The 18188-nt window shown below is 28.5% G+C and overlaps 1 protein-coding gene across 2 annotated transcripts in view; it reads right to left on the bottom strand.

Annotated features, from left to right (window-relative positions):
• Positions 1-18188, bottom strand: part of for (cGMP-dependent protein kinase for) — a 164100-nt gene that overhangs the window by 122556 nt on the left and 23356 nt on the right. The window contains exon 1 of one of the 2 annotated variants that reach the window (XM_088197145.1): positions 9101-9180. The exons of the other annotated variant lie outside the window; for it this stretch is intronic. The gene's annotated coding sequence lies outside the window, so the exon portion shown is untranslated. Of the gene's footprint in view, positions 1-9100; positions 9181-18188 lie in introns of those variants that run through there. 2 annotated transcript variants of the gene reach the window in all.

Here is an 18188-nt window from a genome sequence, read left to right as displayed (position 1 = left end):
CACAATCAGCAATTCAATCTACACTCCAAAAATCACTTATCGATAGTGGAAATACCCCTTGGACACGCACTAAAAAAATACACTGCTGTTGTGACAAGTCATCAAGATTAGATAATTGGCACAGTTTAACCTATATTTAATTATTGTATGCGTTATAACTAATAATAACAATGCTAATGTGAAACTTTGAGAAGCGGCGCACATCGGCTACATGTGTTTGAATTAGCCTTTAACGAATCACCACTAACAATCACGTGAGCTCCTAATTTGTGTACGCATGCGTACACATACATACTGACCAGTGTCAGTAAATAAATGTACCGGCAACGATAGTCGGATCCAGTAAACAGTAAAAATGCGGTATTTGCCGTATATGTCAAACGTGGACAGTTTCTAATCGATGCGAATTTTATTTGATATTTCTAGGAAAGAAGTCAGTGATTGAAAAAAATATTATGTGAAATATAAATAAATAGCCAGAGATAAATGAAACACAAAAATAAAGCTAATGTAGTTTATATCATTGCGTTGAATTGATTATAGATTGCCATATGATAACCATTACAACTATAAATAAGCAACTATCAATGTATATAAAAATATTGATACACAATATGTATAATATATATTATATGTTACAATGAATGTGTATCACCAGTAAAAATATATTTTCACCGGCATTTCAATGAAATCTTAATGGAATAAATTTTCATCGGTAGATATATATTTTTACTAGTGAATTTATATGCTGCGTGAAACGTATAAAAAAGTGGTTGTGAATCATATCATTCAAAAATACAATTTCACTGACATTAATCAGTGTAATTATAAAACTGCTTGATACATTTTAACTAGCCTCGTTAGTGAAATTATATTTATACTAGTGGAAATATAACTTCATTCCAAAATACACGTCAGTTGTTAAACGTTTATTTGATGTTTAAACCCAAACTCGACATAATAAAAGTTATTCGTATTGCAATCATTAAACTGAGTTATTTGGATGTTTTAGAGCAGCTTATAATTTCACTAGCGCTAATCGGTTAAATTATATTTTCGCTAGTAAAAACGTATATTTAACGGTAATATGTATTCACTGAAAAATTTTGTGAAATTATATTTATACTACTAAATATGCCTTCATTGAAAGTTAAATTATATTTTCGCTAGTAGAAATATGTACATCTACTACTGAATATTTATTCGGATATGATTTTATCTACCTTACATATGAAAGTTCTGAGTTAATTACAGTTTAGGTTTTCCTATATTTTTTAAATATCACAGATGAATAATTAAAATAAAATCTGGCTATTTATTAATTGTATGTTGACATAACAGTGTATAAAAAAATAAAATACATCACAGAAGTACAGACATTGATTTCAGTCTGGTGTCAGGTTATTGGTTGTGTTTACACTGTTGTAACGAATTGAGATAACACTTGTCGTGTTGCAACGGAATATGTATAATTAATAAATAAAAGCTGAGCATCACATTTATAGTTCGTGTTTCAAAAATAGTTTGTATGTAACATATTATTTTTATTGAACATAGAGGAAATTTAATAAAAAATAGTAACTGTCTATGATGCGCATATAAATAGTCAGTTATCAAGAGCGCGCAGTTTGTAAATTATAGGCAAGTAATAACGACGCATTTAGTCACGCTCAACAATTTTTTTATTTAAAAAACTATTTTTTTTAAATGAAAAAAATATTTTAAAGTGGCGCAAATGTTGAACAAGACTAAAATGAATACTGAGAATTTATGAATTGTACAAACGTTATCAATTTTAACTGACATTTTGGGCGTGAAACGAGTAGCAACCAAATTCGTTTTAAAACTGTAATTTTTTTAATAAAAATATTAACGTAAAGAAATATCTTGGCAACTGTTGAATAAAGTCGCTGACTTAGAGAAAACGTTCGACAATAATTAAAACTAAAAAAATCTACAATAATATACTATAAGGAGCTACTAATTATTACTAACCAAAAATGATAAGTGAAGTATCATTAAATCGAAATACAGCTAGGAGTGACACAAGCTGGTTTTTTTTTACCCTATTAGTATCAATATATATTTTAAAAATATTTTTGACAAAGCAATATTGAATTCAGACAAAGGGATAATAAAAAACAGTCTCACTTAATAACCTGTGATTTATCGATGATGTTCAAGAAGGATTGAAAACGCATATAAGTAAAATAGCTGAAGTCTGTCATCTGAGCGTCTGCAAATATAAGACAGACAACTGGATTTTTAATAGTGTAAAAATCATCTGTTTGAGATATTCTTGAGGAAGACTAAGACCACACACTAGAGATAAAATGCCGGATTGATAAAGCAATGACAATATTTACCCAAAATAAAGAAGGTTTTTTGCGGGTATGAATTGGTCTTGTTTTTAAGAATGAGAAAATTAATGTTATGTCTGTTCTTTGTTCTTCTGTAAGGAGTGAACATTTTGTTGTTTATATACATCGCGAACGTTTAACTAGAAGCCTTTAAAATATGGATTTACAGATGAATGGATAGACAAAGGTATAAGTGATACAAATACAATAAAAAATAGGAAGAATCTTGACTAAAGAATTGTTTTGGAAAGAACTACTTTTATATTTAGGTCGGTACAAAAATATAAATATAGCTCAACTTATTAACAAAATCAAATAGCAGATAAGAAATAAGAAAAAGTGTGTTATTAGATCAAAATGAGGGCACAATCGCTTCAATGAAAGACAAAAAAGCACGCTTAGTTCGTTCGAATGACAATGTTATCTTCATTGTTTTTTATCTTTTCGATTTAATAGATTAGTCCACAGCAAATATTTACCACTAAATTGTACGGTTAATAAAGAGTATTATTTTTTAGTTTAATGCTGTTTGGGTGAGCAATCTTAAGAAACCCGACCAGAGTTTTTAGCAAATAACACCACACTTGCTGATAATTCGTGCTTTTTAGCAAAAAACGATTATTTCGTAATGCCTAAACTAAATATTGCATTCTACAATTATTTAAATAAATAAAAGAAACCCAATCATAATTATATTAAATATAATAAGAACAACTTTGAAGAAAACTTTGTCAACATTTAAGAGAAAAAAATGTATTTTTTAATGACACGATATTTTTAATTATATCGCCATGAAACTTATGTTTTAAATTAACCTTGTAAATACCTTGGTTAAATTCTTTAGCAAACCTGATACGTCAGTGTTTAAAGATGACGGCTATTTATAAAAATCGTAACTTCGTTAAAAAATCAGAGAGAAAGTCAAGAGGCTTAAAATATTTTATAATAAAATGTAAAATAAAAACCGTTTTTATACACAATTTTATATGAAAAAAATCTACTTAATCCTTGGGATATTTGCGGATTCTTAATGTTCTCGTTTAATCCCTTAACGCGTGAGTATGCTAATAGGCGGATTATTCGCTTCTGGATTGTAGATATTTCAACTAAAAAATAGTAAAAAATATATATTTTTGACTAATTCATTTAAACTTAATACTTTTGTACTATCCTAACGTTTAATAAATTGTAGAATATTAAATAAAAAATACTAAACATTTTTTATTTTCGAGTAGCTCCTCACACTTTAAAAATTTGAGAACAATCTTATTATATTTTTATTATTAACTGAATTTTATTTTTGTGACTTTTTTGTGAATGTGAAATGGAAAAAATAGAACCTTTTTGGTCAGCAAATTATATGTATTATAAGAATTTCTAACAAAAAAGCATAAAACTTGAAAATATCAATCAATCAATTGGAAAACCAAAAAAATCTTAATAGAAACCGAAACATTTATGACTAATTTTTTCTTGTTTTATTTTTCTCTTGCACAGAATCATATGTATTTAAAAGTAATGAAACATAACAACTAACCAAAACGACAATATAGTTTATCATAAGAACCTCTTCAATTTACGATTGAATCACAAAAAGTATGGATTAAATCAGAAGATCTCCAAATTTTATGCAATTAAATAATGATACACAAAGACGGGTTTTAAGCGTCTAAGAAAAAAATAGATTCTTTGTTAAAATGGGACACCACCATGAGAAAAACATTTTGCATATTAGATCAAATTGCACGCCACAGATAACACGCGCATTTAAGATTGACAAAAGAATGGCCGTTAGTAATTTGCTCAAAACCTCGCTATCCTTTTGTAATTGGCCGTTCTACCGAAAGGGATGAAAAACAAATAGATAATCCATAGGTATATATTCGCTTTCAGAGACTTTTTCTGAGATCGATTGACATATTTACACTTCGGATTTTAAAGCATCAGAACTATACAAGCTTGGGAAAGCCCGGGTGTTTCTACCCGCTTTTTATAATCGAGCATAGGCGTCGTTACCCACCGATCTATTAGATTTAGAGTCCTCTAGGCTTCGCATAAAGTACTCCACCTCTACTCCCGACCCAAGCCATCACGATTGACGAGTGCGGCCGGGTTTCGAAACGGAAAATTTCAAAAGCTCTTTTACTTAAAATCACTAAGCTCGTACGAGCTTATGCTAAGAGGAGGCCGAACCAATTTCAGAACATCAATGATCAGAAGTTGCTGCTTCTCTCTTCGCATCCCCTGGTCCAGCTCAACATCCGGAATCCAGAGATTGGATAATACGAAATGTATTAAAAACTATAATAATCACTCCTGTCATGAAGCTCAAGAACACTTAGATAATAATTATTATCAACAAATAATTATTTATCGCCAAGATGGCTTTAATAATAAAATAATAACTATTTTAATAATTGTTTATGTTTATAGATATCTAGATAGAAAATATATATATATATATATATATATATATATATATATATATATATATATATATATATATATATATATATATATATATATATATATATATATATATATATATATATATATATATATATATATATATATATATATATATATATATATATATATATATATATATATATATATATATATATATATATATATATATATATATATATATATATATATATATATATATATATATATATATATATATATATATATATATATATATATATATATATATATATATATATATATATATATATATATATATATATATATATATATATATATATATATATATATATATATATATATATATATATATATATATATATATATATATATATATATATATATATATATATATATCAGGAGCGTATATTCAGGGTGTGCTAGGTGTGCGGCGCACACCCGCAAAACCATCTAAAATATAAATTTAGAAATTTAGAAAATTTAGGGCGTAAAGCGACATCATTTTGCATACAGTAGTATGCAAAATTATAAAATTTTAATATGCAGTGTATAGTATGCATTGGTATTTGTCATTCGCTCTGAACGTTTTCGCGCGAGCGATCGGTTTGGAACAACACATATGGCGCGCCGACTTTGAGCGCGGCCGCTGACTAAAGTAAATTGTTCCGAGATTTAACGGCTGAAGTCGATCTGTCGGCTGGCAGCGCTCAGTAGTGAAATTGGTCTCGAATTTGGTGCACGTACTTCAAAAACTCTTGCGTCCGTCGCTGCTTTTTATTACATTATATCACAATAACAGGTCACTCATTTTTTATATTTTGGCGTAAAATAGTTTATTATCTTATTTACATATGATCAATATTTAATTTTCTATTCTAGATTATATTTTTTTATTTACCCCAATAATGATGAAGAATACTGTTGAAGATATTTTGAATAATCTATTTTCAAAAAGAAGTTATGAAATTAAATTGAAGATAATCAAAATTGGCAAACCACGTCCACCTCTTCCCAATTTATTTATGAAGCATAAAGACAATAAATGTGAATATACAAGACATTTTTCGTTTTCATCATTTGAACGAACTGAGTGGTTAACAGGCTGCGAACTTCGATCTAGATTGTTCTGTTGGCCATGTTTATTGTTTTCCAAAGAAAGCAGCGTGTGGAATAAAAGTGGATTTGCTGACCTTAGTCATCTGATAACGGCACTGAAAAAACACAAAAGAGCGCAGTCACACGTTCAATCATTTTTTTCTCTCAAAATGTTTGGAAAACAACGAATTGAAGTCATGATTGACGCTCAACGTAAAGCTAATATAAGTCAACATAATGAACAAGTTTATAAAAATAGAGAAATATTAAAACGAATGATTGACGCAGTAGTATATCTAGGAAAACGATGAGTCCTGTAATTCACTAAACAAAGAAAATTACCTTGAATTTTTAAATGCACTTCGAGAATACGATTCTGTTTTGGATACTCATTTAAATACTGCAACGGTGTTTCGTGGTACTTCCCCATCCATACAGAATGACATAAGTAAAGCAATTGGTGATGTTATTAAAGATCATATTAAGGAAGAAGTAAATTCAGCAAATTTGGTCGCTATTATTCTTGACGAAACTTCAGATATAATGACGAACTCACAGCTCTCGACAGTTTTGCGTTTTGTTTATGAAGGTAAAGTTTACGAGCGGTTTATTGGCTTTACAGACGTTAGCTCTGATAAAACAGCCGATGGCTTATTTTGCCACGTTGTAAATATAAGTGAAGAATTTCAAATTCAAGAAAAATTAGTTGGACAGACTTATGATGGGGCGAGTGTAATGAGTGGGCATATTAATGGTTTGCAAGCCAAAGTACTCGAAGTTTATCCATTGGCCATTTTTACACACTGCTATGCTCATATGTTAAATTTAACATTACAACAAGGTCTTTCCAATATAAAAGTGTGCAAATCATTCTTTCAAACTTTAAATGGATTGTCTGCATTCTTTTCGAAATCTTCCAAACGAATAAATGCTTTACAAGAGTTTGTAGCTAGAACACTTCCTTCTGTTACACCTACAGGTGGAATTATACATCACGGTTAAGTAACACAGTGCAAAAATACAGAAATGAATTTACGGATTTTTTTCGAAACGTCGTGAAAAATTGTGAACTATGGGACCCCGACACTGTAATAAAAGCACGAGGTTTTCTTAGCTTTTTGGAAGATTTTGAAACAAGAAAACTTCTCCACATATTTTCAAACCTTTTTGGAAAAACTGATGTGTTATACAACATTTTACAATCCAAATCTTTTGACATATTATATTGCTGTAAGAAAGTTACCGAAATTTTGCAACAACTCAGATATGAACAGAAAAATAATTATGAAACATTATGGGATTCTTATGTAACGGAAGAAAATTATCCAAGACTGAGTAATGATTTGCTTGTTGAAGAAAAGCACGCTTTTAGCCAACTATTTAATACAATAGTTGATAATATATGTAAGCAAATTGAATACCGTTTTTCTTCAATGTCCAAATTGGAATATTTTCACCTTCTGGAGAAAGAAAAATATGAGCAATATAAAGGAAAATTTCCAAATGAATTACTTACACAACTGCAACAATTCTATGGAACATTATTTGATTATATAAGTTTAAAAAATGAGCTTGCTGTTCTTTATCATTTACCTGAATTTGCAGAGAAATCTGTTCATGAGCTTGTACAATTTATGAACACAAATAATCTTAAGTCAGGTTTTCAGGAAATAGATAAATTAGGCAAACTAATATTAACTCTTCCAAGCAGTACTGCTTCAGTAGAACGTTCATTTTCTACTCTGAAACGTATTAATAATTGTTATCGAAGTACCCAAGACCAAGAAAGGCTATGTGGCCTTAGCTTGATTTCAATAGAAAAAGGGATCCTTATGGATATTAAAAAGAAGAGCACTTTTTATGACAGCGTGATAGAAAAATTTATGATTAAAGAAAGAAGATTAGATTTTATATATAAATAATTATAATTTTATGTTTAATGGAAATTTGATATTTTTATATAATAATATTTTAGATTAGGTTTTATGTTTATTTATTTATTTATATATGGGGAAAAGATGTAAGGCAGTTTAGACATGCCAAAACCTGGCTAATAAAAATGAAAAAATGTACGTTTTTTTTAAATTTTTTATAGCACACCCAATATTAACACCCACCGTACGCCACTGATATATATATATATATATATATATATATATATATATATATATATATATATATATATATATATATATATATATATATATATATATATATATATATATATATATATATATATATATATATATATATATTTATAAAATACAGCAGTAAAATAAAACTTTATAAACATTAAAAATAAGATTGAATCATGTACTATGAATAAGTATGATAATAGCTTTATTATAAAATAAGAAAAGAAATGGTTTCATTGCCAATTGTTGCTATCAAAACATGAAAACATCAACAAGAAATTAAATCTAATAATAATGCTAATACCCGAAGCTCATGTTTGTGACCTCAAAATAATTAAATCAAAGTGTGAATCAAAATATTAGCTATAAATTTATTTTATTTATGATATAATCATATATTAATTAGTGGGTAAAATAATTTGATAAATCTATTTATTTATATAAATTAATAGATAGCAATATTCGAGGTCATAAAATAGCAACAGCAACTTTTAACACGTGCTCTCGAAGTTCAAATCAAGAACTCGCTAAACTCACTTAACTCGCGTTAAAAGGCAGAGGCTCTTTTTTAGCATTTTTTGATATCTAAAAACCAAAAAGTCGCAACTCATGCACTTGTCACGACACATAAACACTCAACTATGCGAACAGAGCATAAATAAATCGATTCTTATTTATGCTATTTATGACACGTGATTTTTTCTGAATTTTCACAGCACAGCATGTGACTTATCACACGCATAATAATCACATATTCATCATTAACTTAATCTTATCTCCCCCGCCCTTCTGAGCTAATTAAACGTCTTACTAATAATTTAATATTGATACGACAATGACCTAAAAATATTGCGAACAAAATTTTATCAAGGATGACATAACGCGATTGGGCAATATTTTTGTATAACATGGCAACACTGAAATTATTAATAATTTATTAGGCGTGCAGGCGATCGATATATCATTTAAAACGGCGACCTTCTGTCGGTTAAATGCGATTTAAATCAAAAGGGGGGGAGTTTTGACAGTTGTTTTCGCGAACGTCAAGCGGGCGAAATTTACCGTGCGTTCGCGAACGCGTCTACAGGCCGAGATGTGCGACACAACACTGAAGATAAAGCCGGGGAGAGTATGTAGCAGCCGACTCACACGTTCGACATGTGTGTGTATGTGTGCGGCTGCTTGACAGGAAAAGTTGTTTCGATAAACAATAATTATTGTTTGCATAACCGAGCCGAAACGATAAACGCTCTCGATTGTCGCTTACTATCTTTTTGGCAATTTAAGAATTAAAAAATTGAATTGGCATTTTTTGAAATATATATTACAAACAGCTTTGTTAAAGTTGTTTATTTAATAAAAAAATCTGCAATAGTAAATTTTGGGGCCCAATTTATTATTTTAAATATCGAAATGTGGGGTCAAGGTGTGCACTAACACAAATTCAATAAAAAAGTATTTATGTATCATTAATAAAGCACGACTGACTGTTCAAACTTCAATTAAAAAAAACTTTCTAAAATACCTAATATAATATAAAGCACTACAACTGACAAATTTATTATTAAAAATATTCACGATATAAATAAATCGTCTTTTTTCAACAATTTAAGAATTAATAAAACCCTTGTTTATAAAAAAATTAGGGGTTGTAAAGTTATTAACTAGTTTTATTATATATTATATCACTCTGATTTTTCAATTTCGACTTTTTTTTTAAATAAGTCTAAATATTTTAAAGGGTAATAATCCTAAGTTATTGAATTTTATTTAGTTTCTGCGGTACCTATTAATCAAGTATCTGTTTAATTATATTCAGAATTGTTAGATTAACTCAGATTTTTGTGCAACTAATTAAATTGTTCTGGGTGTTTCTGATTTAACAAATTTCTGATATAAATTATAAAGTAGTCCAAAAGCATTTTAATATTTTTGAATTGATAGAACCACCATCTCCAAAAAATGAAAGATAAATTAACTAAAAATATGTATGCAAGAGTCGTTTTAAAAAATACATCTCAAAATGACGTTACAGAAAATAAAGCATATTTCAATACTGTGAGGAAAAAAATCATTTTAAACACTATTTTTTACACAAAGGCAACATTGAATTTATAAAAAAAAATAAAAAAAAAATTAAATTAAAAATATTTTTTTGCACAAAAATCTAATTGATTCTTGCGGTAAGACTTTTATATTTCTGTTAGCAAAAAATAATAATTTCATAACAAATACTATGCACAGTTTATGTAGCAACTTATAATATAAATAATTTCACCTTTTCTACGGTAATTATGTACATAATTATAATATTAATCACAAGACTGTAAAAACACAAATAAAAAATATTTTTTACAATATTTTGTAAGACTATATCAAAAAAGTATATTTCTTCAAAAATCCACATGAAAATTCCATTTTATTTCATTTATTATTATTTACTTCATACTTATTATTTTTATCGAGTTTTTACTTTTTTAATAGCCGCCATTTTAAAATAAGATGGCGAACCATTACATCCCATTAAGATCACGACAATAATATAAAAAATAAAGCTACCATTTTTAAACAAGATAGTGAATTGTAATATGCTGAATTAAAAATGAAATATTGAATGACATTAAAAATAAAATTAAAAAAAAAATTTTATTTCATTTCAATTTTAGTTTTTTTATATTTTTATCAAACACCATTTTAAATGTTGGCTTACAAACTTTGCCAAGATATTTGCTATGTCTATTCTAGATAAAAGTTAATAGAGATTAAAACCGATTAAAAACCACGACAATTATCGTATCCTTAAAATAAAATGGCAAAGAAAAAAAATCTATAAAAAAACATTTTTGACTTAAATCAGTGATATTTTTACTAATTTTAAATTATTATTACAGCTTAAAACCATTAGATGCTAATATTCACGATTTAATTTTTATTACCCATTATTATATTCATCCGTAAGCTTAGGAAAATCTAAGAAAACCTTATCTATGATGATCGATATAATAAATTTATATATAAAAATACCATATATTTTAATCTTCCAGACTCAATTGAAATTAAAATACATTTGAGTTTAAACATGATTTGATTTTTTATTATTCACCAAACGCAATGCATACAAATTTATCACCAATGAAAACTATTGTGTACCATAGTTTACTGTGTAAATAACTATAGCTAACTTTATATCTTATCTTTATTTAAACCACTGGTCTATTATACATAACACGTGCATGATTTATGGTCGGTTCAACAAAAACATTGTATTTAAACCTTTATTGAACTATGTTTAATCTATAAATATAAAGATTAACATGAATTTTTAATTAATTTTTGTACATTCAATTAAATTATTGCATTTACTATTAAATTAATTAAATATTTATATTAAAGTTTAACAATGCGATTTAAAACTTATATTTAGATAATTATATCAACACCAAAAATCGCTTCCGAGTGAAGTTGTTTTGGATCACATAAAAAATACAGAAACTGGTTCTAAAAATAGCCACACCACAACAATACCCATTGTGTGTCAGTTAAAAAAAAACACTACTACGTAACAGACGCATATTTTATTACAATTATGGTTTCCATTCTTAAATTTAATACTAAGTAACCAATGAATGAATTTGCTTACTTTTTCTTACTTTATATGCACATGTGTATGTACATATATAAAAATAATACTTTAATGGTTGTTTTGATGAATTCTGATATGCACTTAAATTTGTCTCGCTGTTTATGAGATGATGGTTCAAGAAAATAAGGTCATTATTTATTCGTATAACATAATTGAATACTGTGTAATCCCAAAATATTGTTCGTGAAAGGCTCGCCTTGGAGCTCTATAGAAACGAAGGTCAAAAGGTCCATTTGTAGACAACGAATAGAAGCTATTCTTTTGATATCACCATATAGTATTTTCTAAATATTATGAATATCATAACGAACGCTACTAACTTCGGAATGTGCCCTTCACTATTGATGATTCAAGTATTAGAGACTAAATCAGAGGACGGCACAACACGGTCCGCGAGCTAGGAATAAGTTTAATATTTTTAAACTCTTTTAATTTTCAAAGTGTGCGCCAAGTTAAAAGATTGCGAGATATGATCGTATGTGGTGTTCCTATTGCTTCGCATTCCGCTGTGACGTTACGCAGTTATAATTTGATGCGATATTATATAATGATCCATGGATATTCATATTGTCTTTGTCAAAGCCAGAAAAAGAAAGACTAGTTGACTTCGAATGTCGTGATTATAAAACAAAGTGGAGTATAAATTATTTTGTTATCGAAATAGATAACAAAGCATTATGTTTATTGTGAGTACAATATGTCAGTACTAAAAGTCATTACCAGACTAAGCACTCGACACGATATTCATAACGTATTTAATTCGCGAAAAAAAAATAAACTATAGCTAAAGTCAGTTCACGATAATTTATTTAATAACTAATAAAATAAATCCATTTACTGATTATGAATTAATAAAGTCGTGCATGATTGTTGCAGCTGTATTTAATTTTTTTCGGTAACAACAGTTGTTAGAAGTGTTAGGCACGTTGTGAGTAACATCAATAGGCAATTTAATGTCAAAACAAGTGATTTTTTTAAACATTTTTGACTCTCAGAGCCCTTGCTAAATCCAGATTTTAATGATCAATATGTCAAAATATAACAAGTGCGCTTTAAAAAATTGCGAATATTTTGTAAAATTTAAGCGTTAGGTGAATATATTTACAATTATTTACCATTTTTAGATGCTTATGCAAACAGTTATACTGTAAATTATGAACTTATGGACATTTTGTAATAGTAGCGCTGTTGTAAGGAAGCCACAGCACTTCGAGGCTCAGCGACGTACAGTTTAGGAATCACTAGCTTTACAGATAGTGCTTAATTGCTGCTGTTTATTCAAGGATTCAATACTTTGTTTTAAGAATCTGAAGATTTAGCTTTTATGAATAATCTACGTGGAACAAACACAAACGAAAACATTTTTAATTTAGTTGAAAAAACATTAACAATGTTTAATCCAAAGTAAAATCGACAAAAATGTGTCAAAGCTAATGGATGATAAAAATCTGTGCAGAATAGGTTAAGCGTTAATTGGAAAAAAAGCAAGCTCTGATTATTCATTGCATTATTTACTAGCATGTACTTAGTGGGAAATATCTCAATCTATCTTGTGTTATTGAATCAGTATGTCAGCGATGAACCTAACTTTTTTATCAAAAATTGAAACGCATAATCTTATTTTGCTTTATCATACAGCAGATTGATGGCTCAATCATATTAATAATATTTTATTGAGATATTTTAAGCTCAGAAGAGCGATTGAAATTTTTCTCAACCGAAAAACATTTTTGGAAATTCGCCTTTTTACAAAAATCATGCGATTTTTAAAAGAATTCAACTTAAAATTACAATAAAAAACAGTGCTCATAATAAAACTTATACTTTCGACGAAAACTGACAGTTTTTTTCAAAAGTTTTCTTTTAATAATATAAATACTAATAATATATAATATAAATGTTACTGGTTTATAGCTATTTACAGTCTTAAATTATAGTAAATAACCATATTATTAGGTTCAAGGGTGTTTGAGGAATGAGTATTTGCGATTTTCTTAATGACATCTATAGAAGCCACCCGCGGTGAAAGGGTTAATTGTTGGTATTTGAAGGCTAATATGCATTTTTTAAGATTAGCATAAAAATGTGGATTGTATATAATTTTTATAGCTTTGTTTTGAATGGCCTGTAATTTAGAAAAAATAGTTTTATTGGTGTTACTTCACACCGGACGCGCTTATATTAAAATGGGCCTAATTAATTGTTTATGTATAAAAATTGTATTTCATATAGTGGCCGCAAAGTTACCATTAATGTCAACCAGATTTATGTATTTTCTATGGTATTACAAATTCAAAAATAGATAAAACCCTAATTTCCACGAAAATTTGAGACAAATATATTCGGTGAGCTGAAACTGTTTTTTTTAATCTTGATGCTAGTGCAGAATACATTTTGATTTTTAAAAAATCATTTGACTAAATAATTACGAAGCTGCAACCTTACATTAAATTGGAAGTGATTAATCTGAAAAGTGATGACACGCTAAAACTCAAATTCCAAGAAAAAACTAACAGAAAATGTCTTTAAATGTGTCATTTAAGCTTATATTCTCAGACATTTATGTATATTTGGTAGCACATATGTAAAAATATTTTTTTTAGATAAGGTACAAAAAATTACAAGTTTAAGACAAAATTCACAGATGACCATCTGCAATAAATTTTGATAATAGGAAGTAACGAACTTCAAATCATAATCAAAAAAAGCAATTATATTATTTTAATAAGTAAAACTTACTACTAGAGACACGTACTTTAAACAATTTGCGATTTATTATATATTTGTATGAATAAAATATGCATATAAAGCTCACTTTATTTTTTCTTTGGCTCGCCAAGCCTAAAACATTTCCGAACCGATCTATACAAAAAAAGTTTGCTGACCACTAGCCTAAATAATAAGTACAATACATTTGAAGTATCATTCGTCAGGAATTGAATGATTGTGTACATTAGACCGTATTCCGGGAATCGTGTTACAAATTCCTTCAATCAACCATGAAGAAACGAAACGAAACGCTACATATTTTTAATTCTGTCTCATAGATTGAGACAACTTCTATAAAATTTCAAAAGCGTTTATAGAATGCAAAGCTTATAAATCAACATAATAAATTCACTTCACAAATGAAGCGGACAATCTATTTCTCAATTTTGCATTAGCATCGACCATATTTTTAGTCTATCGACAGATTTTCTGAGACCACCCGCGTAAAACCAGTAGCTCGGTCATCAATCACGGCCACTTTTTTACCACAGTTGTAATTAATGGGTACGACGAAAGCGAGGCAGTTTCGAATTTTTCCAAAGTGTCGCCTAGAAGTAGAAGCAGTAGCCACACATGGTCTTAATCCTGTGTGTTGTAGGAACGCCACTTACACAACGCACTCGTAATCACGATCCCATTACGGTCAACCAGTTTATCTCGTGCAATTGCATACGAAACGTCGACACGAGCTTGCCTCTGACTAGCTACACGTATATGGTTTATGTGTACAGTCACACGAATCTTGGGCGTGTGTGAGTTTGTCCAAAAAAAATGCGAGACAACTTAATTACGACAAGTGTGTCCGGACGATTGGTTACGAGCCGATATGAGCGTATTGAAGAAGTGCCTAATTAAAATGTTTTCCCAACTGTTGCTCTTGAACCATATTAGCACTTACGTTTGGGTTATTTTTAAAAAATCAACTCTAGGAAAATGTACATATATGTATGTATTATATATACAATATGTATGTATTTATTGATCGTACATATATGTTGCTCAACTTAGAGGAAGTTGTCATTACTTCTCGTGTAGTTGTCTGAACACTACCTTTATAGAAGAAGACAACTCTGGGAATATATGCCTCGTAAGTATTGGCAGAAAACTTATCTAAGAGACGATAGCTCTGAAAACAAATCTAGGGAGATCCTCATAAATCTTTAAAGGTAACTTGTCTAGGCGAATGTAGCCCCGAGATCAAATCCCTGATTGGAGACAGACAAATTGAGTTGAGACAAATTGAACTATGGATTCATTTGGTACGGTTGTCTGCGAGCATACAGACTTGTGAAACAGACAAGTTATAGATCTTACATTTTAATGGTTCAGAAGTTACTAGAACTTAGAGGTGGGTACCGTTATAAATCGGCAAACGTCATCCGCCGTTCAGTCATCTTTCCTAGAAGTGAGGTCGCAAGTCTATTGAAGATACATATTACAGGCGCGTATGGTGAGATACATTCCCTTTCGCTCGCTCGCGTGTTGAGTGACGAGAGTGAGTGAGAAGAAGTGGGCGTGCGTAACGCATTTAACCTACGCCATTCACTCTCGTCACTTAACACGCGAGCGAGTGAAAGGGAATGCATCTCAAAGGAATTAATTAAGAATGCTTATAAATTTGTAAAGAATGAAAGTGAAAACAATTTTTTGATTAGTGCCGTGAAGTACCATAAATGTTTGAACAAGTCCAATTTATAGATGCTAAGGTGGTTAGGTTCACGAGTGTCTTAGAAATATGTTTATTTTGAATTATTTAACACCAATTTTATATGTTTAGTATAAATTATATATCTTGATTTGAATAAAATAAACATCATTTTTTATAGTTTTTTTGTGTGATGTTATAAATTTAAGTTAATTTTTAGATACATATATCATACCAAATTCATGACTCGATTCTCGGATATTTTTTCATTACTTGATTTACAGTATACAGATAAATTTAGAATTGCATCTGGGAAACAAAAAGCGGAGGGTAAATAAAATATATTACGGTTTTAAAGCTCATTTCAATTTTGCCCTTAACCCTTTGGCTACCGAAATCCGATATATCGGCTTTCGCTACACTAGCGAGAACTGCCGGATCCGACGGCTCCGAAATCGTAGTATCCAATACATTTTCAACCGTCTGTAGGGTAATTGCTTCAGGGGTTTATAACATTTTTTTCAAATATATGTTATAAATATATTATAATCATTATTTTTATACATATACACACACATATATATATATATATATATATATATATATATATATATATATATATATATATATATATATATATATATATATATATATATATATATATATTATATATATATATATATACATATATTCATATATATATACATATATATATATATATACATATATATATATATATATATATATATACATAATATATATATATACATATATATACACATATATATATATATATATATATATATATATATATATATATGTATATATATATATATATATATATATATATATATATATATATATATATATATACATATATATATATATACATAATATATATATATATACATATATATATATATATATATATATATATATATATATATATATATATATACATATATATATATATATATATATATATGTATATATATATATATATATATACATATATACATATATATATATATATATATATATATATATATATATATACATATATATATATATATGTATATATATATATATATATATATATATATATATATATATATATATATATATATATATATATATATATGTATATATATATATATTATGTATATATATATATGTATATATATATATATATATATATATATATATATATATATATATATATATATGTATATATATATATATTATGTATATATATATATATATATATATATATATATATATATATATATATATATATATATATATATATATATATATATATATACATATATATATATATACATAATATATATATATATACATATATATACATATATATATATATATATATATATATATATATATATATATATACATATATATATATATATATATATATATATATATATATATATATATATATATATATATATATATATACATATATATATATATATTTTTTTTTTTTTTTTTTTTTTTGTTGTGAGGAGAGGAAATCTTCTAAAGACTTCACCAGCGTCCAGATTGCTAGTGATTGTGCCGGATTCCGCTGCAAGCAGCGACCTACCGGCTAAAACCTCTCCCCAGCCCTCTCCTGGACGGCCGGTACTATCTTCCGATATTGCACTTCGGCTCGTCCAGTTTAGAGACTCTGTCCCGTTAGGGCCGCTGTCTTGAACTGTCTTTCAGCTCTTTTTTTTCCGCATCACGGCAGACACGAAGTTCGTCCATGCCTCGTAGCAGCTTCGGTTCAATAACATAGATTGGACCATAGTGTCTACTGTGGCAGACCTTCCTATGATCCTTTCTAGCGCGATCCTATCCGCTGCCCACGCCGAGCATCCGAAGAGTGTGTGCTCAGCGTCGTCGTCTTCTCCGGCGTTGCAATGGAGGCACTCGGCACTCGCCGCTTTGCCGATCCTCTTCAAATAAATACCGAAGCATCCGTGTCCGGTCATTCCCTGTGTGAGGTGGTACGAAAGCTCACCGTGCTTCCTGCCGACCCAGGCCGACAGATCGCCGATGAGTCTGTGCGTCCACCGGCCCTTGGTGGA

The sequence above is a fragment of the Plectrocnemia conspersa genome, unplaced genomic scaffold (genome assembly GCF_051122295.1).
Source record: "Plectrocnemia conspersa isolate PC_06_02 unplaced genomic scaffold, ASM5112229v1 ptg000011l, whole genome shotgun sequence".
Taxonomy (NCBI): Eukaryota; Metazoa; Arthropoda; class Insecta; order Trichoptera; family Polycentropodidae; genus Plectrocnemia; species Plectrocnemia conspersa.
This window is presented reverse-complemented; position numbering and strand designations above follow the sequence as displayed.